General features: G+C 47.8%; 2 protein-coding genes across 6 annotated transcripts in view; both read right to left on the bottom strand.

The window, feature by feature from the left end:
* The window catches only part of WWC3 (WWC family member 3), a 1,020,491-nt gene that overhangs the window by 451,331 nt on the left and 548,927 nt on the right, over positions 1–20,233 (bottom strand). The gene's annotated exons all lie outside the window — the stretch shown is intronic.
* The window catches only part of TBL1X (transducin beta like 1 X-linked), a 184,716-nt gene that overhangs the window by 63,403 nt on the left and 101,080 nt on the right, over positions 1–20,233 (bottom strand). The gene's annotated exons all lie outside the window — the stretch shown is intronic.

Here is a 20,233-nt window from a genome sequence, read left to right as displayed (position 1 = left end):
TGGTTGACGGGGGAGGATGGACGGGACAGGTAACCAGGTGACAAAACGATTCCCTGATCGGCTCTGATGCTGTTAACCTCTGCTTTGCTTTCTTCCCCCCCCCCATTTTGCCTCTAGCGTCGGGGCGGCAGGGCGGCTTTTGCCCGCTTTCAAGAAAGCTTTCTTGAAAGCGGGCAAAAGCCGCCCCGGCGCTAGAGGCAAAAGCCGCCCTGCTGCTATGTCCGACATAGAGGCATCCCGCTTCTATGGTGGACACAGTGCCGGGGCGTCCAAAATTCCTGCCGCTGTGTCCGACATAGAGGCGTCCCATCTCTATGGCGGACACAGTGCCGGGGCGTCCAAAAGCCCTGCCGCTATGTCCAACATAGAGGTGTCCCGCTATATCCAAAAGCCTTGCCTCTATGTCCAAAAGCCCTGCCGCTATGTCCAAAAGCCCTACCGCTATGTCCGACATAAAAAAGTGCCAGCCCGCACGCCAGCAGAGGCAGGTAAAACACACACACACACAAATTACTTACAATAATACAATTACTTACAAATTACATTAATTTTGAATTCCTTCCCCTCCCTCCGACCCACATACTTTTTCCAGCTGTTTCACAGAGGATTTCAACTCTGCTCTTGTCTGCCATGATGAAAATATAAAAATGTAAAAGGAAAAAGGCAAGAGCTGCTGAAGTCAGGCTGGGTTAGCTGCTGCCAGCGTCCCCAATGGATGACTCTGCTTAACGGTTTTAAAAAGCCTCTAAAAAAACTGCCCTCTACAGGAGGAGGCAAGAGAACCAAGGGCCTCATCTACATAAGGAATTTTTCGGCTTTTAACCCTTGCTTAACTCTGCTCGAGTGATCATAAAGATAGACTAAATGAGGCACGTGGTTCTCCCGCCTCCTCCTGTAGAGGGCACTTTTTTAAGAGGCTTTTTTAAACAGTTAAGCACTAAGCAGTCATCCACTGTGACTCTGGCAGCAACTACCTCAGCCTTTTTCTTTTTACATTTTTTTTCTTTTCATGGTAAAAGTGGTGAGGCCCTGCCTCCCCATCACTGGGGTGTGTCCTCTTCCTGCCCTCTGCCTTCAGGTTGTCTGCCACATCCTTGGGTACCAGCGATGCTGGGGCAGCCAAGGACACCACCGGTGGATCCACCGAGGGCATCTGCAAAGCTTGGGAGAAATCTGGTTCGATGTTATAGAACTGTCTGTCATTGCTGCCTGGGGTGGGGAAGGCCCCAGGGGTCTCCCACTGTCTCTTAACGACTTCCAGGAATAGGTCGGGAGCAAGAATCTCCTCCTTAACCGCTTTGGGCTCAGAATAGACTGTGCCCTGGGGCTTCCTTGCTGGCTCACTTTCCTTGGCCCCCTTGCCCCCCCAGCTGAGCAGTAGCACGCGCCTTGCATAGAAGGGACCAGAACAAGTTAGGAGGGAACAATCCTGTGAAGGCTGGAGGTTCAGGCTCCAGTTCCTCCTCATCCTCAGAGAGATCTGGGTTATGCTGCGCCTTGTCTCCCAGGACAGACCCCTCACCTGCCAAGGAGAGGGACCCAGGGTGGCGGACTGGCTGGGTAGGGAGTCCCAGCTGGATGCCCCAGGCACCTGACTATGGCTGGGGGTTGGTGCCAGGGTTGGCCTGGATGGATCTCTACCCCCCAGCTGAGTCTGTAGAGATAGAAACCCAGGCTGGTTATCTACCTGGTCAAAATCCTCCATGGAAAGGGGAGGGGAATGGCCAACCCCCCACACTGCACATTGGTGACCTAGGGGGAGAATCCTGCCTAGAAGGGCCCCCTAGGGGTGACCTGGACCTGGATGGGGAGGGACTGATCCTGCCCTGCAGAGCCCTCAACCTCTCTGCCCTGGAGAAAGTTCTCACCAAGGCCCTGTGCCTCCTAGCTTTGTCTCTTTGGCTGGCACGGGAGGGCCAGTGTCAGCTGAGGCTTTAAGCCTCCTGGAAGAAGCAGTGGGATGCTGCCTGGTGGAAGTTCCCTCCCCAGGAGACATGGGAGGGGAAGGGGATCTACCCACCATCACACAACTACTTATGACCGCTCCTCGTGCTTCCTGTGATTTGCTCCTCATCCCCACCTCTGCAGCTAGAATGGCAAGGTCCTCACTCCTTTCATCGCACACCCTGAATTTTAAAACACCACCAGGCCGCGTTTCTAGGTTGCTGCAGCTTCTCAGGGAGTCTGCTGCTGCCATGCTGCTTCCCAGCTGCCTCTGCTGCTCCTGGGGCTTTTGTGGCCTTCGCGTGGCCCACACGCTCTTCTGAGCCCTCTTTTAATGCTGCTGCAGCGAGGTGCGCTATCTTTTAGGCTTCTGGGCTATCGGGCTGGAAACCAGAGCCCTTTAGCCCTCACCAGCACCAATCTGCCCTATGAAGGCCCCACGTGGTCACCAGCCAAAATGGCCACCGGAACAGCAACCCAGCCACCGGGTCTCCAAGCCTTAGCTTTTAACCCCCAAGTAGTTGGAAAAACCGCAGCTAATAGCAGAGACTTACTGGGAAGTGAAGGAAGGGTCTCCTTGTGAGAAGGAAGCAAGTTGAATCAAGGATGGTCCAGAAAAGTTGAATCAGATCAGGAGTCAAGAATTTACAACCTCTCTTGGATCAGACTGGATTGAAACTGGGATCAGAGGAGAGGAGCTCAGAGGCGTGGCTTCAGATTCAACCCAGTCTCAAGGCCAATTGGCTGTGATAATGCCCATCTCTGGACCATCCTGCAAACTCACTCTGGAAAATCTCAAATTTCAGTCCAATCAGAATTTTTCTACCAATCTAATAATAGAGAAACTGCAATGAACACCTGACAAGGAAGAAACAGGGCAGTTCTGGGTAAAGATATAGGATAACCCAAAGAAATGCAAGAAGAACTCAACTTGGTTAAAGGAGATAGATAAAAGTATAAAAAAGAAGCTGAAATGAAAACTTGTAATAACAGCACAAATAGTGGCGAAGGGGGCAAGGAAGAATTGGTCAAGGGCACCTGAAAAGAAACTGCATGTGTTTTGTTTGAAATATCTGACTGCAAGGAGATGAAATTGAAGCATGGTTAACATCTGACAAAACATGATAATTTTTCATCTGATAATAAAAAATCTAGCAAAAGGGGCAGCATCAGGTAACTATAGGCCAATTAACTTTCAAATCATTAACTAGTGTGGCTGCTGATACAGTCCAACAGCATCTAATTAAAAACAAGCTTCTTCCACTTGAGCAGAAAGGAAACCTTTCAAACAGCAGAGGAAGAAAAGATTAACTCCTAAATGACAAGATGTTTCTGAAAATTGTAAAAGGAGGAAGACCAACTTGAATGTAGTATGGATCGATTACAAGAAGGCATTTGACTCCATGCCATATGATAATTTGTATAATTAAGTGCCTAGAAATAAAAGGAATCAGTAGAAACATCAGACGCTTTGTACAATGATCAATGGCACAATGGAAAACATGGTTGCTCGTCAAAGGTGATGGAATTGGAGAGGTTAATATCAAGAGAGGCATCTTCCAAGGAGATTCACTATTTTTTTGAAAAAGTTTTTTATTTTTTCCTTTCAAATACATTCACAAATATACATTCATTCTTATAAGTACTATTAACATTTATCTATTAACCATTAATGTTTATCACTATCTTCTTACAAATACAGAGAATACAGTTTGGGTCACTTTCTTGCCACCCTGTGTCTCCATCTTATTTTGCAACAACCTTGTTCCTTCCATCTTCTCAACCTCCCTTCTCTGCCTTCGTCTTTCCTCCTCTCCTTCCTCTTTTCTTCTTCCCCTCTCTTTCCCCCATTCCTCCAAGGAGAGAAGACTCATTATTACCATTACTGTTTGTCATTACACTGATTCATCTATCAACAAAACTGAATAATTCAGGCTATGGCTATTAAACATCAAAAACATCTGCCGCACTATCCTACCTCCTTTAAATTGATGATTTGAAGGTGTATGGAAAAACACAATTTGAAACATAATCACTACTCAACACTATCTGCATATACAGCCAAAATATTGTAGTGGAGTTTGGATTAGATCAGCAACTGCCAACCTTTTGGGACTGGTTCTGTGGAGAGAGGTTTTTCCATGGATTGGAGGGAGCATGGTTTCACATGCTGCCTGCATCCCACAGATGGGCCTTCACTTGTTTGCATGGTCCAGTTTCTGGCATGCCAAGGACTGGTGCCATTCCACGGACCGGGAGCTGGGGACCCCTAGACTTGTCATCAAACATGGAAAAATAGTGAAAACTGAAGGAATCAAGATGCCCTTTGAAAATAGCATCAAGAGTCAGGATGAAAATGACCACTACCAATGCCTTGACATGACAATATCAAGCACACTGAAGAAAAAAAGGTTAATAAATACATCAACATAGTGAAGAAGATTGTAAAGTCCAAATTCAGTAGAGGCAGTAGAATCAAGACAATTGACGCCTGGGCAATTCCAGTCATTAGATATACAGCTGGATTATTGGACTGGACTCAAGCAGATAGGAAGACCAAAGAAATAATGACAATGAATTATGTTCTCATCCACGCAGTGATGTTGACAGATTCTATGTAACAAAGAAAATAGGTGACATGGAATGTTGCTTGTACATCAGATGGTTGAAGAAGAAAAAAGGATATTGGAAGAGTATTTTAAGTACAGTGAAGAAGATGCATTGAAGCTACTATACCAGGAAAGTCAATTGAGTACTGGAGAAACCAAACTGTCTTACCTGAAAGACGAAATGAAGAACAGAAAGGAGACATGGGAAAACAAAGCATTACATTGCCAGTTCATTAAAAAAAAATAGCAGGGAAAACAGAAAATAACAAGACTTGGCAATAGCTAAGAGCAGGAAAGTTGAAGAAAGAGACAGAGGGGCTAATTCTGGCTGCACAATACCTAGCTTTAAGAACAAATGTATACAAAAACAGAATTGAGAAGACAGCAAAAGATAGCAAGTGCTCTTTCTGCAAAGAAACTGAAGAAACAGTGGCTCACCTGGTTAGCTACTGTAATAAGATCGCATAGATTGACTACAAACAAGAACAAAGTAGCAACAATGATGCACTGAAAGATCTGCAAGAAGTACTATTTCACTGCAAGCAAGAATTGGTGGGACCATAAACTGGAGAAAGTCATAGAAAATGAAGAAGCTAAAGTGCTCTGAGACTTTAGAATTCAAACCTATATGTGTCACATAACATCCCTTACTTAACAACTGTCAATAAGAAAGACAAAGTTTGGACAGTGGATGTGGCAGCACCTGGAGACAGCAGACTAGAAGAGAAAGAACTGGCAAAGATAACAAAATGCAAAGACCCGCATATAGAAATAGAACAATTGTCGCAAAAAGAAAGAAAGAAAGGTAGTACCAATAGTAAAAGGCACCTTGGATACAATCCCAAAATAACTGGAACACCACTTGAACACTATCAGCACTGACAAATTCACCATCAGTCAGCTGCAAAAGGCAGCTTTCCCTGAAAAGCTTACATATTGCAATGTTATCTGTAATACCATCAAACTTTGGGAAGGGTGGACAAAAATGCCAAATCCAGTCTGAACTACTGGTCAACTGTGCAAAGTACCATAATAAAAAACACTACTGGCAAAAAAATCACCACCACTCAATTGCAAAACACTTTTACCCAGAATAGCTTACATACTATGATTATACCTTTAAAGTCATCAAACAACAACATCCCAATCCTTGGGAAAAATTTGATAGGTGAATAAAGATGCCAAATCCAGCCCAAACATCTGGCTGAACTTTTGAAACAAATTATTGATATCATAAAAGTTTGAAAAGCTGAAAAGGGCTAGAATTCTCAACTTTTATTACACTCAATTGACCACAGAACCATAAACATGAATAACATGTTTGTTATCAAAATAAAATCATAGTAGCAAAATGTTCCATAAAACAACCTATTTATAATTCCTCTTGCAAAATTTAATGTTTAAAATAAAAAAGAGAACGTAATAACTTGTATAAAGATTCATTTAAAAAAAAGAAAGCTGTAGTAACTTGTATAAAGAATTGTTCATAAATATTTCCCTTTAAGACATGGGATACAACGAGCCCTATCATTTCCATAATCGCAAAGTTTCAGCAACTTCTTTGTTGTAAAGGAATCAATGGAAACGCAAATTGATATAATTTCTGGATGGAATAGAATGTTAAAATAAGGGGATTCAATCACAGGTATCTGAATTTGTTTAATTGTGAAAATAATAAAGGCAGGAGGCTTCCGGGGGAGGAGCCTGTCGCCGTCGGGAGCTCAATGGAGCTCCCTTCAGAGTTCTGGTCTGTATATCTTATAAGATCTATAGATATCTCCCCTTTCTGGCAGAAAGGGGCAGGGAGAAGTTCAGTCGTTAGGATCTCTTTGTAATTCACAGCTTTTTCCCCCCCGCTGTGAACGGAGAAGAGGTTCAACAATAGCTGAGCTTTTACTCCAGCCAGTTCTTCTCAGCTGCTTTTTTTTTGCAGCCCTAGGCAGGTTGCGCCCCCCTCAGGACAAAGCTAAGCTATTTAAAATCAATTCGAGCGGGGACCATTCCTGAGAAATCTCTTTTATTACTATTCAAATACCAGCTTCAATTTTGTAAAAGGCTTCTTTGTCTAGCTGCGTTACAAGATGGCGATTTTATAGCCTCTGCATTTGATATGTGACGTACTCAATCAGCCCTACTCTCCTGAAGACTTCTCCTTATTAACTGTTAAAAGATTACAAATAGTATCCCATCTAAAACTGAGGGGAGCAGAGACTTTGTTTGTTGGCTTGTTTGTTTGCTCGTTTTTTTTTATTTTTTATAATGGCTCCCAAATCGAAGCAGTCCAAGCGCTTCCTTAATAACACATCTCAAGAAATTGCTATAAAGTCGCTGCCCTTGCCTCCTACGCCCTCTACTGGAGACTTGTTAACGCAAGAATTTCTTTTTGAAACCCTTAAAAATTTCAGACAGGAAATCAATCAACTTATATCAGATTTATATGATAAATTTGATGCCAAAATTGCTCAAACAAAGGAGGATATGATCGGAATTATGACAGTTATGACAGACTATATTGCTGGAATGGAGGATAAATTGGAACTTTTGGAAGAAACTAACTCTAATTTGACATCTAAAATTCAAACGTTACAACAGGAAATTGAAAATGCTCAAAAACAACTTGTCATGATAAATTATAATAAGACTGCGTTTGCAATAAGAGTTAGAGGATTGCGTGAAAAGGAACAGGAGAATTTGAAACAGACCTTTTTTGAGGCTCTCAGCCGTTCGGTGGGAAGTCCGGGACTTAACTTTGATTGGCAGATTCAAAAAATTTACCGTCAGAACTCGTGTGTAGCAAAACAGTGACAGCTTCCGAGGGACATAATTATATATTTCACCACAAAGGAATCCAGAAATGCGATAATACAGAAGCTCTACAATAAGAGGCTGAGAATTGATGGACAGGATTTGATTGTTTTTAAAGAAATACCATCTCAAATATTAAGAGCAAGGAGAGACTACACTTTCTTAACTGAAGAACTCAGAAATTCTCAGATACAGTATAAATGGGAAGTACCATCTGGCATTGCAGTCACATTTGAGAATCAAAAACATCGTCTTAATTCTGTTTGTGAAGCCCGAGATTTTTATTACAAGATCCTGAAGGCGGGACTTCCTGAATCATCCGGACTGGGAGAAAGACAAGGAGAAGGAGAAGACAAGCAGCGGGACACGTGGCTACAAGGCGGAGGGCGTTGCTTTCCTCTTCCGGAAGGGCAGAAGAGTAAAGAATAAAGATCCAGCGATGCCTTTAAAATACTTTTTAAATTTTTAGTTTGAATAAAATTTCATGATTCCTGTCTGGTATAAAATGGCAAAGCTGTATATCGATGATGAGATATTGAGACTGAAGGAAGCGGTGTTGATTTTGGACATATATTGTATGGAACCTATATAAGACTCGTTTGAACTTTAATTTAAATTGCGCATGAATTATCTTTCCGGGCGAGGAGAGCGGAGATCGTGATTTTCTTGAATTGTGGTTTGGGATGAATGGAGTTGGGAGGTGCGGGGTAGATGGAAGGGTAGTGAAAGTTCAATTAGATTACTTTGAGTCAAAATGTAAGCTGATTTTTGTATGAATTGCTATCTGAATATAAGGTTAAGAAAGATTAGTTGGAGAGTCTCCAGGAAGGTGGAGTAAATATGAGAGGAGTAATGGATGAGGATAAAATATATATGTGGACACGGGTAAAGGCAGGATGGAAGGTATAAAATTTATATGTGGATGTGGGTAAGGGCAGGATGGGAGGTGTTGGAAATGAAAAATGAAAGAAGCACTTGAGTTTTTAAATGGCTTTACAGAAAGGTTTGGATATTTGGATAAAAAAGAGATAAATTAAAGGTTTGGATATATAGATAAAGTGATAAGGCCCTTAGTTGGAGAATTCCATTTGATTAACTTACTTGGTTCCAATATAGTTTGAAATCCTGCAAGTAATAAAATAACTGAAATTAGGAATGAGGTACATTGTTTAAGATTTAAAGATGATGGGAGGCTGAGTTAATGTAGTGGGTTTGTTGATTTTTCCTGTTTTTCCTTTTTTGTGTGTGTGTCTTGGTTTTTTTTTTTTTTTTTTTTTTACTATTTCTCTTTTTTTGTTTTTCCTTTATTTTTCATCTTTTAACTTTAAAGTTAGTTGGTTTTAATATACTCCAGTGCTTGATAAAGAATTATGCCGGGTATGGGACCTGGGAAGTCGTAAGGGGGTTAGGGAGGGGGGTCTACCGGGGGGCAGGGTGGAGGGTGGAAATACAGTTTCAATTTTCAGAACAATAAGAATGCACTTGTATACTGTTGATCTCTTTTCTTTTTTTCTTTTTCTCTTTTATTTTCTCTTTTTTTATTTTTCTTAATTTTAGTGCAAAATATAAACTGAATAGATTAATGAATTGTAGAGAAACACCAAAGTGAGGAGTAGAGGGAAAGAAGAGGGAGAAGTAAAGAGGGAGTGAGAGGGGAATGTAAGGAGGGTGAGATGGAGGGAAGGGGAGATGTCTGAGGGGGAAGGGAAGTAGAAGAGGGGAATGTTGGAGGGGAGAAATGAAAGTTGGAGGGGGAGAAGAAAGGGTGTATGGGGGATCGAAGTGTCATGTTGGTTTTTCATGGTGGAAGATTTATTGATTTTTTTTTATTATGCACAGTATATAAGTGATTGTATAAAATGAAATGAAAATGAAATAAAACAGTTTTAAATAAAGGCAGGATACAAAATAAATAAATAAAAACATTTGCTCATATCATCTTTCTTTTGTAAAAGACCATTGGGCTTACCTGAAGGGTCCTTCTCTATGCACCGCGGGACAGTCCAAGCAATGGGTTATTTCAGGCTGGTTGCCCTGGAAATTGAGGAAGACTTTTCCTTGGCCACGCCTCCAGGCGTGCCTAATCCCCAGAAATTTGAGACACTTTGGCCGTGGAGATGCAGCTGAAGACGACCGTAGAGTAGTACCGTGTTGACCTGACGACTTCGTATCCCTGGACAAAACCAGGGTGGGTTGGACTCTCCCGTGGTGCACAAAGAAGGACCCTTCAGGTAAGCCCAATGGTCTTTCTCCTGTGCACCGCTTGGAGAGTCCAAGCAATGGGACATGCCCAAGTTAATGTCCATCTGGGCGGGCAGAAACAGAGCCACGGGATACGACAGAAGAAGTCACTGCCTGCAGCACCCGCCTGCCAAAGGCCGCCTCAGCAGAGGCAAATGTGTCCAGCTTATAGTGTCTAACAAATGGAGACGGTGTAGACCACGCAGCTGCCCTGCAGATTTCCTTGATCGGGGCTTGCGTGGCCCAAGCCGCTGAGGTAGCAGCACTGCACGTTGAATGGGCAGTTATATGTTGAGGCACCGCCCTCGACTGTAGTTCGTACGTAGATGCGATACATGCCCTGAGCCATCTGCCAACAGTAGAAGAAGAGACCTTCTTGCCCAAAGACCCGGGCTGGAAAGAAATGAAGAGGGCCTCGGATCTCCCGAATTCTGAGGTGCGATGGATGTAGATCTTCAGGGCTCGTCGCACGTCAAGCTTGTGCCACTTGCGCTCGCTTGTATGGGAAGGACGAGGGGAAAAGTTCGGCAAGACAACCTCTGCACCCTATGATACCAGGAGTTGACCTTGGTAAGAAAGGTCAGATCAAGACGTAAAATGACCTTGTTGGGGTGGACGACACTTAAGTCCTGGCGAATCGACAGTGCTGCCAACTCCGATATCCGACGGGCGGAGGTAATGGCGATAAGGAATGATGTTTTCAAAGAAAGATGCTTGAGAGAAGCTGACTGGAGAGGTTCAAAAGGTGGAGCAGTGAGAGCCTACAGAACCACTGAAAGCTGCCATGTAGGGTAGCGGTGAACCGTGGGGGGCCGGATGTTAGAGGCGCCCTTGAGAAAGCAGTGCACCCTAGGAATCTTGCTGAGCGGAAGGGAAGGGTCGCCTGACCAAACGGTGGACAAGGCCGCCACCTGCCGAGCGTGGCCGGAGCGAGACCCCTCTCAAGGCCCCCTTGTAAAAAGTCCAGCACCCTAGACACTGGAGCAGTGACAGGGTCAAGTCGTAAGTCCTCACACCACTGGGTGAAGGTAGCCCAGGTGGAATCATAGATCCTCGTCGTTGAAGGCCGCCGAGCCGCTTGGATGGTACTGACGACACCTTCTGACAGTCCCTCAGCCCTTAGCAGGTCCCCTTCAAGTGCCAGACGGCCAACTGAAGCCACTGGGGCTCGGGATGGACAATGGCCCCCTGGCTGAGGGAGACATGGTCTGGGGGAATCCGCCACAGTGGAGGCCCTGGGGCCAGCTGCAGCGAAGAGCATCCGTTCCCTCCGCTCCCGGACAGTGGAAGTGGGAGAAAAAACGTGGTAGCTGTGCATTAGCTTTTGTTGCAAAGAGGTCGACTTGAGGGTGTTCTACAGTTGATGGAACAGAGCAGGATCCAGCCGCCACTCGGCGGAGTCGATGGTGGTCCTGCTCAGCAAGTCCGCCTGAGTATTGTCCACGCCGGAAATATAGTCGGAGCGGATCGACTCCAGGTGCCGCTCTGCCCAGAGTCCCAAGGCCTCTGCCTCCGCCATCAGTCTTTTGGATATGGTGCCACCCTGGCGGTCGATATGTGCTTTCGTGGCCACGTTGTCCGTCATCAATAAGACATGGCGGTGACGTATGGAGTGATGGAAATGGCAAAGGGCCAACCTTGCAGCACGCAGCTCCAGAAGATTGATGCTGCAGCGCGACTCCGCTGGGGACCACCTGCCATGGACCACTAGATGCTCTATGTGCGCTCCCCAACTGGCGAGACTGGCATCGGTGGTGATGACCAGACGATCGGGTTCCTTGAGTAGTGCGAGAGATGTCCACCACCGGAGGGACCTCTTGACGGATTGAGGCACGGGAATCAACCTTGGCGAGTTGCTCCTGTTGGCTCTCTGGTGAGGTATGAGAAGCCACTGCAGGGCTCTGGAGTGGAGACAAGCCCAGGGGACGATCAACAGGCAGGAGATCATCTTCCCCAACAGCTGTGATGTGGGCCATGGACCTGAGGGACTCTAACCTATCTTGGGAGAGGAACACCCTGCAGGATATGGTGTCTATCACCGCCCCCAAGTGATTGATCTTGGTAGTGGGGGTAAGGTGACTTTTTTCTAGATTCAGGGAGAACCCGTGGTGTCTGAGGGTCCACATGGTAATCTGAAGGTTCCGCAAGGCCTGCCGCCTGGACGATGATTGGATGATGATGTCGTCCAGGTAGCATTGGAGCCTTATGGGCCTGTAATGGAGATGTGCCGCCACCACCGCCAGAACCTTGGTAAAGGTCCTGGGGGCCGAGGAGAGGCCAAATGGAAGGGCCAGGTATTGGAAGTGGCGGCCCACATAAAAGAAGTGCAGGAACTTCCGGTGTCGGGGGTGAATGGGGATGTGTAGGTAAGCCTCCTGTAGATTGATGGAGGTGAGGAGGTCTCCCTGGCGGATCCCCGCCAGGATGGATTGGAGGGACTGCATCTTGAACTTCCGGTAGGCGATGTGCCTGTTAAGGTTCTTGAGGTCCAAGATGGCCCTCCCCCCCCCCGAGTTCTTCGGGACCAGGAAGAGAATGGAGTAAAATCCGCTCCCTTCCTGGGCCGGGGGTACCTGCTCGATGGCATTGATCTCCAGGAGGTGGAGGACCTCCTGGTTCATTTGCTCCCTCTTGATGGGACATGAGAGGGTAGGGCACCTGATAAAGTTCCTGGGAGGGGGAGACAGGAATTCCAGGGACAGACCCTCCCGGACTATCTGCAGAACCCAAGCATCGTGAGCCGTCTGGGCCCAGTGGGAGGCGAACAGTTGAAGTCGGCCCCCAATGGGTGACATGCTCGGGAAGTCACTTCGACTTCCGGAAGGGCCTGTTGGAGGCGCCTCCACGATTAAACTTGCGGAAGCCAAACTGCTGTCTTCCTCTATGCCCTTTGCGATGGCGCACTCCACCACCACCTGCATACGGGGAGAAAGCTCGGGTTCTTGATCCGAGTCTGGGTTTGGATCAGTGGGCCCTTCCCCCTGGGATGGAATGTCCTCCAGCAACCCTCCCCTGGGAATAGCTTCCGGGGCCAGGTCCTGATCGGGGAACCAAGAAGGGGCTGGGGAAGGAGGTTCAGAGAAAGACCGGTCCAGGGACAGGTTTTGAGAATCGACTTCCTCTGCCGTAAGAGCTGTCAAATCCCTTCTTGGGGGTGGCAGGACAAAGGAATCCCCGGAGGGAACGTCCTTAGCCGCCAGGCGACGGGCTTTTTCAAATTGTTTGTCAAGCGCCCGTTGGCGCCTTGCGGCATCCCTGGCCTCAGCAGCAGAGGGGGCCCTAAGAGGAGGGGTCTGAAGGGAGCCCTGTTTCCACTAGCCCCACAGCCCATGGAAGGGGAAGGAACCTGATCCAGGCCCTGGGAGGGTCCTGGTCTACTGGTCACAGAGCCCGATTTATCCATATCAAGACCGCACAGGTAAGCAAGCGCAGGCCGAAAGAGGAGGAGCTGCAGTTGATGTAGGCTACTCTGTAAGAAAGGAAAAAACAGAGAAATTCTCATTAAACAGGTCACAGACATTTAAAACATAAAACAAGGTATGAAAATAACTCTGTTAGTGCCTGATCTGGAGGTTGTGGCCTGTAGCCAGTGGCTTGCAGGCTATGCAGGGATAAGAGGAGGCCTAGGCCCACAAGGCAGGCCCGGATTGAGCGAGGCCTCCCCAAAGCCAGGGCGGTGGCCTTTGAATAGACCAGAGCCCCAGCGCCGCCTGAGAGCATCAAAAAGGAAAAGGGGGCAGGTTGCCAGTGGGCACCCCCCTAGCTGACTCCCTGCCGCTCAGCGGTCCCTGGTGTAGCGTGGCTGCGCGGCCTGCAGCTAGGCCCGAACGGCGTGAAATCGTGCCTAAAATGGCCGCCGCGCTGTGAGGGGAACTAGGAGGCCATGCGGCGATCGCCCGCGCCTCCGTGGCAGATCTAACACTCGAGGGGCCGAAAAAAGTGAAAAAACGCGCTAGAAAATAAGAACAGGGACCACGGGGGAAACGCTCACTTGCTGAAGCCTCTCTGCCGCCGTGTTGTTTTAAAGGCACGGCGAGCCTCCAAGACCGGACTGAAGAGATTGAAAAAGGAGGCCCTTGCCTCAGCAACACGCTTACTTTCTCGCCTCCTGGAGGCTTGTAGTGAATTTTGATTGTTAGTCAGATGAGAAGAGGCAAAGTTTGCCTGAGGGGAAAAATTCTCAGAGGAAAAGTCAGGAAGAGATAAGAGAGTCCAAGCCAAAGGATTATTTCAGCTGGAGCTCCCCAAAAAGCTTCCAAACGGGCCAAACTGAGGAAAATTTCTGGGGATTAGGCATGCCTGGAGGCGTGGCCAAGGAAAAGTCTTCCTCAGTTTCTAGGGCAACCAGACTGAAATAACCCATTGCTTGGACTCTCCAAGCGGTGCACAGGAGAATGTAATTTTCCCTGTTTGTTATCATGGATTATGCAACATTGCAACCAAATGTCATCAAACTTGATACACTTTTAAAGATGCACATCAAGATTTCATGTGTATCAACTTTCACTGTTATGAAATATCCAGTTTTATTTTATTAGAAGTAAAGTATAATTGAATAGTCACTTCATTCTCTGTATAGAGCATGATTGCCCCCTTGGCAAACAAGCATACTGTCATCATTTACAACCTGCTAAATATCATCCCATATTTCTGCTTCAACTCAACAGTTCATAATTACATTCCCTGGGGAGCAATTATGCAGGTCAGACAGATCGTAAGTTTTGAAGTTGTATGATTTCACCAGGTTTCAAAAATACTGATTAACTGTTTTGATGGAAATGAGGCCATTTAGTAATGAAATATATTACTGTTACTTCTCCTCTCCTCACCTCTTCCATTAATGATGGTTATAAAGAGAAAAGCTTTTAAAGAGAACTCTGAGAGCCTGGAATATTTTCAGTGAATTTATTGTACATTCTAAGACTCACAAATGTTTGTGGGCATTAAACAGTTTGATAGTGAAGCTTCTTTCAGGCAAAGCTTGTCAGTGCCATTCTAACTGATTATTCATTCTAAATTTAGCCAATTTATATTCCACATAAGGCAAGGGAGCAACGCTTTACCAATAGCTGCTCCTACTTCAAAATCTCATTCTGAAAATGATGTTTGAAAGTAAATTATCAAATTATCTAACACAGAGAAATCACATGACAGTCAACATTCCATATAGCAGAAAGGACTGAAGATACTGGAGATTTACAGTGAAAGAAAACAACACACCTCTCTGAACAGTGTCTGGGAGGCTCTGGTTGCTGCTGCACAAAATGTTGATTATCAACAGATCAAGAAACTGACCAGACTCAATGAATGGAAGTCTTCTGACTGTTATTGAAAAGAAGAGTGGCTATATTGGACACTGATTTTTTTTTGGAAATGTCAGAAATGTTTATCTGCACATTTTGAGTTGTTTGTTTATTATTCTTACTTTAACCGATGCAAATAATGAGTAAGATGGGAAATTTTCATTTTTCATTTAGTTGCATAATAATTCTGCACAATAATAGCTGCCCAATAATTGTGCTCACATAGATATTCTCCTAAGAAAGCCAAAACTTCACTTTTATTTTCTTAAATATTGGGGTTTGAGATTTATTAATATTTTGGATGGACCGAGACCATGGTAGTTGTTCAATAATAAAATTAATACTCAACTTCCCTAACAATTGTGTACACTGTGTAGCAGATGTATTCAGATAGCAACTACACAGACAAGCAAATATTTATATTTTGTACACCTACTGCTAGTAAATAAACACTTAAAATGATGAAAAAGCAAAAGATATAAATTATAAAGATTTCAATACTTAAAAAGCAAATTAATACTAGAGATTAAAGCATATCATTATCATTTAAAATGTTTAATTGGTAGAGGTTAAGTGTTAACCTCTACCAATTAACCAATTAAACTAAAACACACACGCACACATGAAATTAAAAGCAAGAGTATCAAAATCCCCCCCCCTTTTTTTAAGTTGTGAGCCGCCCTGAGTCCCCCCAGGGAAAAGGGTGGCATATAAATAAACTTTAAATCTAAACTTTAAAAAATCTAAATCTAAAATAATTAAAATGTTATAAAGCAGTAGAATCATAAAATATCAAGAGAGTTTTAGTATTGATATTTTATTATTCTACTGCCTTATAATATTTTAATTATTTCAATACTCTTGGGATGTGTGTGTGTGTGTGTGGTTTTACAAAGTTATCTGGATAGACCATTGGCTTACCTGAATGGTTGTTCTCTCGGAGCTGCGGAGTATCCAAGCACGGGTTAACTTCAGCTTGCTGCCCAAGGAACTGAGTTTAAATTTGATTGTAGCTCCGCCTCTTGGTTGCCTCAGAGGCTCAGTTTCAAAAAATGAAGGAGATCAATAGTCCATGACCGAACTAGTCAGAGTCCAAGTCCAAGATATGAAGGTACTAACAACACACCTCGCGGCCCCATCTTAAGGGTGGGTTTGGACACTCCGCCGTGCACAGAGAACGACCATTCAGGTAAGCCTTTCTCCTAGGCGCTGCTTGGAGTGTCCAAGCATGGGACATGCCAAAACTATGTTGAAGTCGGGAGGGAAGAAGAAATGTCCGAGGCCGTGGTGCTTGCCACGACCCTCTGTAAAACTCTCCTCTCAAAGGACGCCTCAGCGGAGGCAAAAGTGTCAAGTCTGTACTTACGGATGAACGGAGACGGACCAGACTACGTCGCAGCACGGCAGATTTCTTCAATCGGTGCTTGAGTAGCCCAGGCAGCCGAAGTCGCTGCGCTCCTCGGAGAGTGTGCTGTGATACGCGAAGGAACCGGTCTGGCCTGAGTCTCATAAGACATCTTGATGCTCGCTCTGAGCCAGCGTCCAATGGTAGAGGACGTGACTTTCTTCCCCATGGAAGCCGGCTGGAAAGACACAAATAAGGCTTCCAACTTATGGAAGGGAGCAGTCTGTTTGATGTAGATGCGCACCGACCTCCGCACGTCCAGTTTGTGCCATGTCACCTCTCTCTGGTGCCTGGGTTGAGGACAAAAGTCCGGAAGTATCACCTCCTGTGCTCTGTGGAAGACGGTGTTAATCTTCGGGACGAAGGCCGGATCCAATCTTAAGACAACCCTATCGGGGTGGAAAATACAAGGGTCGCCTCTAACAGATAAGGCAGCCAACTCTGATATCCTGCGGGCTGAGGTGATGGCGACCAGAAAGGCAGTCTTTAGAGTCAGGTGGCGTAGGCCCACCATCCGCAAAGGTTCGAATGGTGGCGCGGCAAGCGCCTGAAGAACGACAGTCAAGTCCCAGGTAGGGTACCTATGGATGGGAGGCGGACACAAGTTGGATGCCCTGTTCAGGAACCCTTTTACCTGAGGGTGCCGGGAAATCGGTAACTGAGTGTCAGAAGACAGAATGGTGCTCAGAGCAGCCACCTGTCTGCGGAGAGTGTTTGGCGCTAGCCCCTTGTCCAAACCGTCCTGTAGGAAGTCAAGGACTTGCAGAATGGTTGCGGAGGATGCCACAAAGTGATGGTTGAGGCACCAACGGGAGAAGGCCGACCAGGTTGCCTCATAGATTCTGACGGTGGAAGGTCGTCTAGAGGCCTGAATCGTCTGGATGACTCTGTCGGAATAGCAATGAAGCCTCAGGAAGTCCCCCTCAAGTGCCAGAAGGCCAGCTGCAGCCACTGGGGCTCCGGATGTTGAATGGCCCCCTGGCTGAGGGAGACTTGCTCCTGAGGTATGCACCATGGCCGGGACACCGACAGGCTGACCAGGTCGGCGAACCAAGTCCTCCTCGGCCAGTGAAGGGCTACCAGAAGCACCTCCGCCCCTTCATCCAGAATCTTCCGGATGACATGCGGAATCAGAGGAAGAGGAGGGAAGGAGTACAGTCGACCCGGAGGCCAGCGGGATCTTAAAGCGTCTGAGCCCTCCGTCCCGGGACAGTGGAACCGGGTGAAGTACCTGGGAAGGTGGGCGTTGGCTGGCGAGGCGAACAGGTCGACCACCGATGACCGAACCTCTGGGACAGCTGGTAGAACAGTCTCGGGTGCAGCTGCCATTCCGAGTTCTGGATGGTGGTCCTGCTGAGCCAGTCCGCCGTCACGTTGTCCACGCCGGAGATGTGGTCTGCTCGAATTGACGCCAAATGTCTCTCCGCCGAGCGACCCACAGCCTCTGCTTCCGACATCAGGGCAAGGGACCGCGTGCCGCCTTGGTGGTTGATGTAGGCCTTGGCAGCGATGTTGTCCGTCAGAATCAGTACATCGCGGCCCCTGACCTGGTCGAGGAAATGGCGCAGGGCGAGTTTCGCGGCCCTGAGCTCTAGCCAGTTGATGTTGTGGGCGAGCTCCGCCTGAGACCATCTGCCCTGGACCACCGAGGTCCCCAGATGAGCGCCCCAGCCAAAGAGGCTGGCGTCTGTGGTGATGATCAGTCGCTCCGGCTCCCTGAAGTGACTGCCCTTGAGGAGGGCATCCGACTGCCACCACCGGAGGGAGCGGAGGAACTTCGGGGGGACCCGTATCACCCGTCTGGAGTTGCTGGCCTTCTTCCTCTGAAGGGGGAGCAGGAACCATTGCAGTTCTCGTGTGTGCAACCGCGCCCACGGGACCACCAAGATGCACGATACCAGCTTCCCCATCAGCTGGGAGAGGGAGATGACTGATGTAGACCCGGTCAAGTGGATGCTCCTCACCAGGGTCCCGATACTGTCGACTCGCTCCTGTGTGAGGAAGACTTGACAGGCCTCGGAGTCGATGATAGTCCCGAGGTGCTGGATCCTGCAGGTCGGGATCAGGTGGCTCTTGGCCAGGTTGACGGAGAACCCGTGAAGCTGCAGGACCTTGATGGTGGTGGTCAGGTCTGCGTGGGCTTGCCCCCTGGACGACGAGTGGATGAGGATGTCATCCAGTTAGCATTCCAATCTCACGGGAAGACCCCCGGAGCCGTGCAGCCACTGCGGCCAGCAACGTGGTAAAAGTCCGTGGAGCCGATGAAAGACCGAAGGGGAGGGCCTTGTACTGGTAATGGCGATTGGCGAACTGGAACCTCAAGAACTTGCGATGTGTCGGGTGGATTGGAACATGCAGGTATGCTTCTTTCAGGTCGATCAAAGTCAGCAGATCGCCCGGTCTGATGCAGCCCAGGATGGTCTGGATGGACTGCATTTGGAAGCGCTTGTACGTCAGATGTTTCTTCAGCTGCTTGAGGTCCAGAATCGCCCTCACCCCCCCTGATGACTTGGGGACCAGGAAGAGGATGGAATAGAACCCCCTGCCTTCTTGACCCCTGGGGACCTCCTCTATGGCTGCTATCTCCAAGAGGTGTGCTATCTCCGACCTCATCAGTTGGAGCTTGTGGGCGGACCTGGGAACGGGGCAACGGAGGAAGGTTCTCGGGGGAAAGGAGAGGAACTCCAGGGTCAGCCCGTGGCGGACCTTGTTCCTGACCCAACTGCCTTTGTGGTTTCCTCCCACTGGGCGGCATAGAGCTGGCGGCGGCTGCCTATGGGGGGAGCCCTGTGATGGCCACTTGGATTTCCTGAAGGGCTTGTTGGAATAGCCCCCTCGGAAAGGCTTGCGGAACTCCTGCTGCTTCCTTCTGTCCCTAAACGAAGACCTGTCCTGGGAGCGATCCTGGGGGGCACTGTAGGCGCGACTGGGGCTGCCTGAGGAAGTGGAGGGCTCGTTATTCCGAAAGTAAATCTTGTGGAAGGGCTGGCCCTTCTGCTCCTGTTTCTTAGTGACCGGGGGGAGCACCTTGCGCTTGTCCTTGGTCTCAGTTAGGAACGGGTCCAAGTCCTCCCCAAAAAGCTTACCCACCTTGAAGGGAGCGGAAGCCACCTTCCATTTCGCCTTCACGTCGGCCTGCCAGTGGCGGAGCCACAGCAGGCGCCTCAAGGTGACATTCGAAGCCAAGGCTCTGGAGGAAAATTTTGTGGCCGCAAGGGACGCGTCGGCTGAATACTCAACGGCAGCAATAATTTTAGTGATGTCCTGCCTAGTTCTGGAGTTCCATGCCGGGAGCCCGACCCGCAGTTTGCGAAGCCAGAAGAGGGCTGCCCTGCCAAAATAAGAGGAGCTGGCAGAAGTGCGCATGGCCCAGGCGGTAGCCTGGTGAGTCTTAAGAGCTGCGGACTCCGCCCTCTTGTCCTCCGCCTTAAGCCCTTACAGCAATTCCGCGGGAAGGGAAGAGGGGGAGGTAAGGGACATGATGGGATCGTCCACTTGGGGGAGCTTAAAGAGCTCCTCCAGAGGGGCCTCCATAGTGAACAGTTTCCTGTCCGTCCCACTTGGATTGGCCATTGTCCCCGGCTGAGCCCATTGCCGTTGGATAATGTCTATAAATACTTGAGGGGCTGGAACAAGGTCCAAGGGTGGAGGCACCTCCTTAAAAAGGCCTGCACCGGGATCCTGGGGACCATGGTGACGCCCATGACTGGGTCAGATGTAGGTTTGGCCTCGGGGGCCGGAAGACCCTGCCCAGGCCTTGGTAAGAAGGGCCCTAAACATGGTGGGATTAAATAGCCCTGAGCCGGTGGCCTGCTCAGGGGCAGGGTACTCATCGTCTTATAGAACCGGAACCTCTATTTCAGCCTCCTCCAGGTCTGACACCTCACTAAGTCCCATTGGGGGGGGATGGTACCCTAGCTTCTGAA

The sequence above is a fragment of the Thamnophis sirtalis genome, unplaced genomic scaffold (assembly GCF_051295495.1).
Source record: "Thamnophis sirtalis isolate CommonGarterSnake01/CBP01778 unplaced genomic scaffold, rThaSir2_p1.2 scaffold_12, whole genome shotgun sequence".
NCBI lineage: Eukaryota > Metazoa > Chordata > Lepidosauria > Squamata > Natricidae > Thamnophis > Thamnophis sirtalis.
The sequence above is the reverse complement of the archived record's forward strand: the minus strand, read 5'-3'. Positions and strand labels throughout refer to the sequence as shown.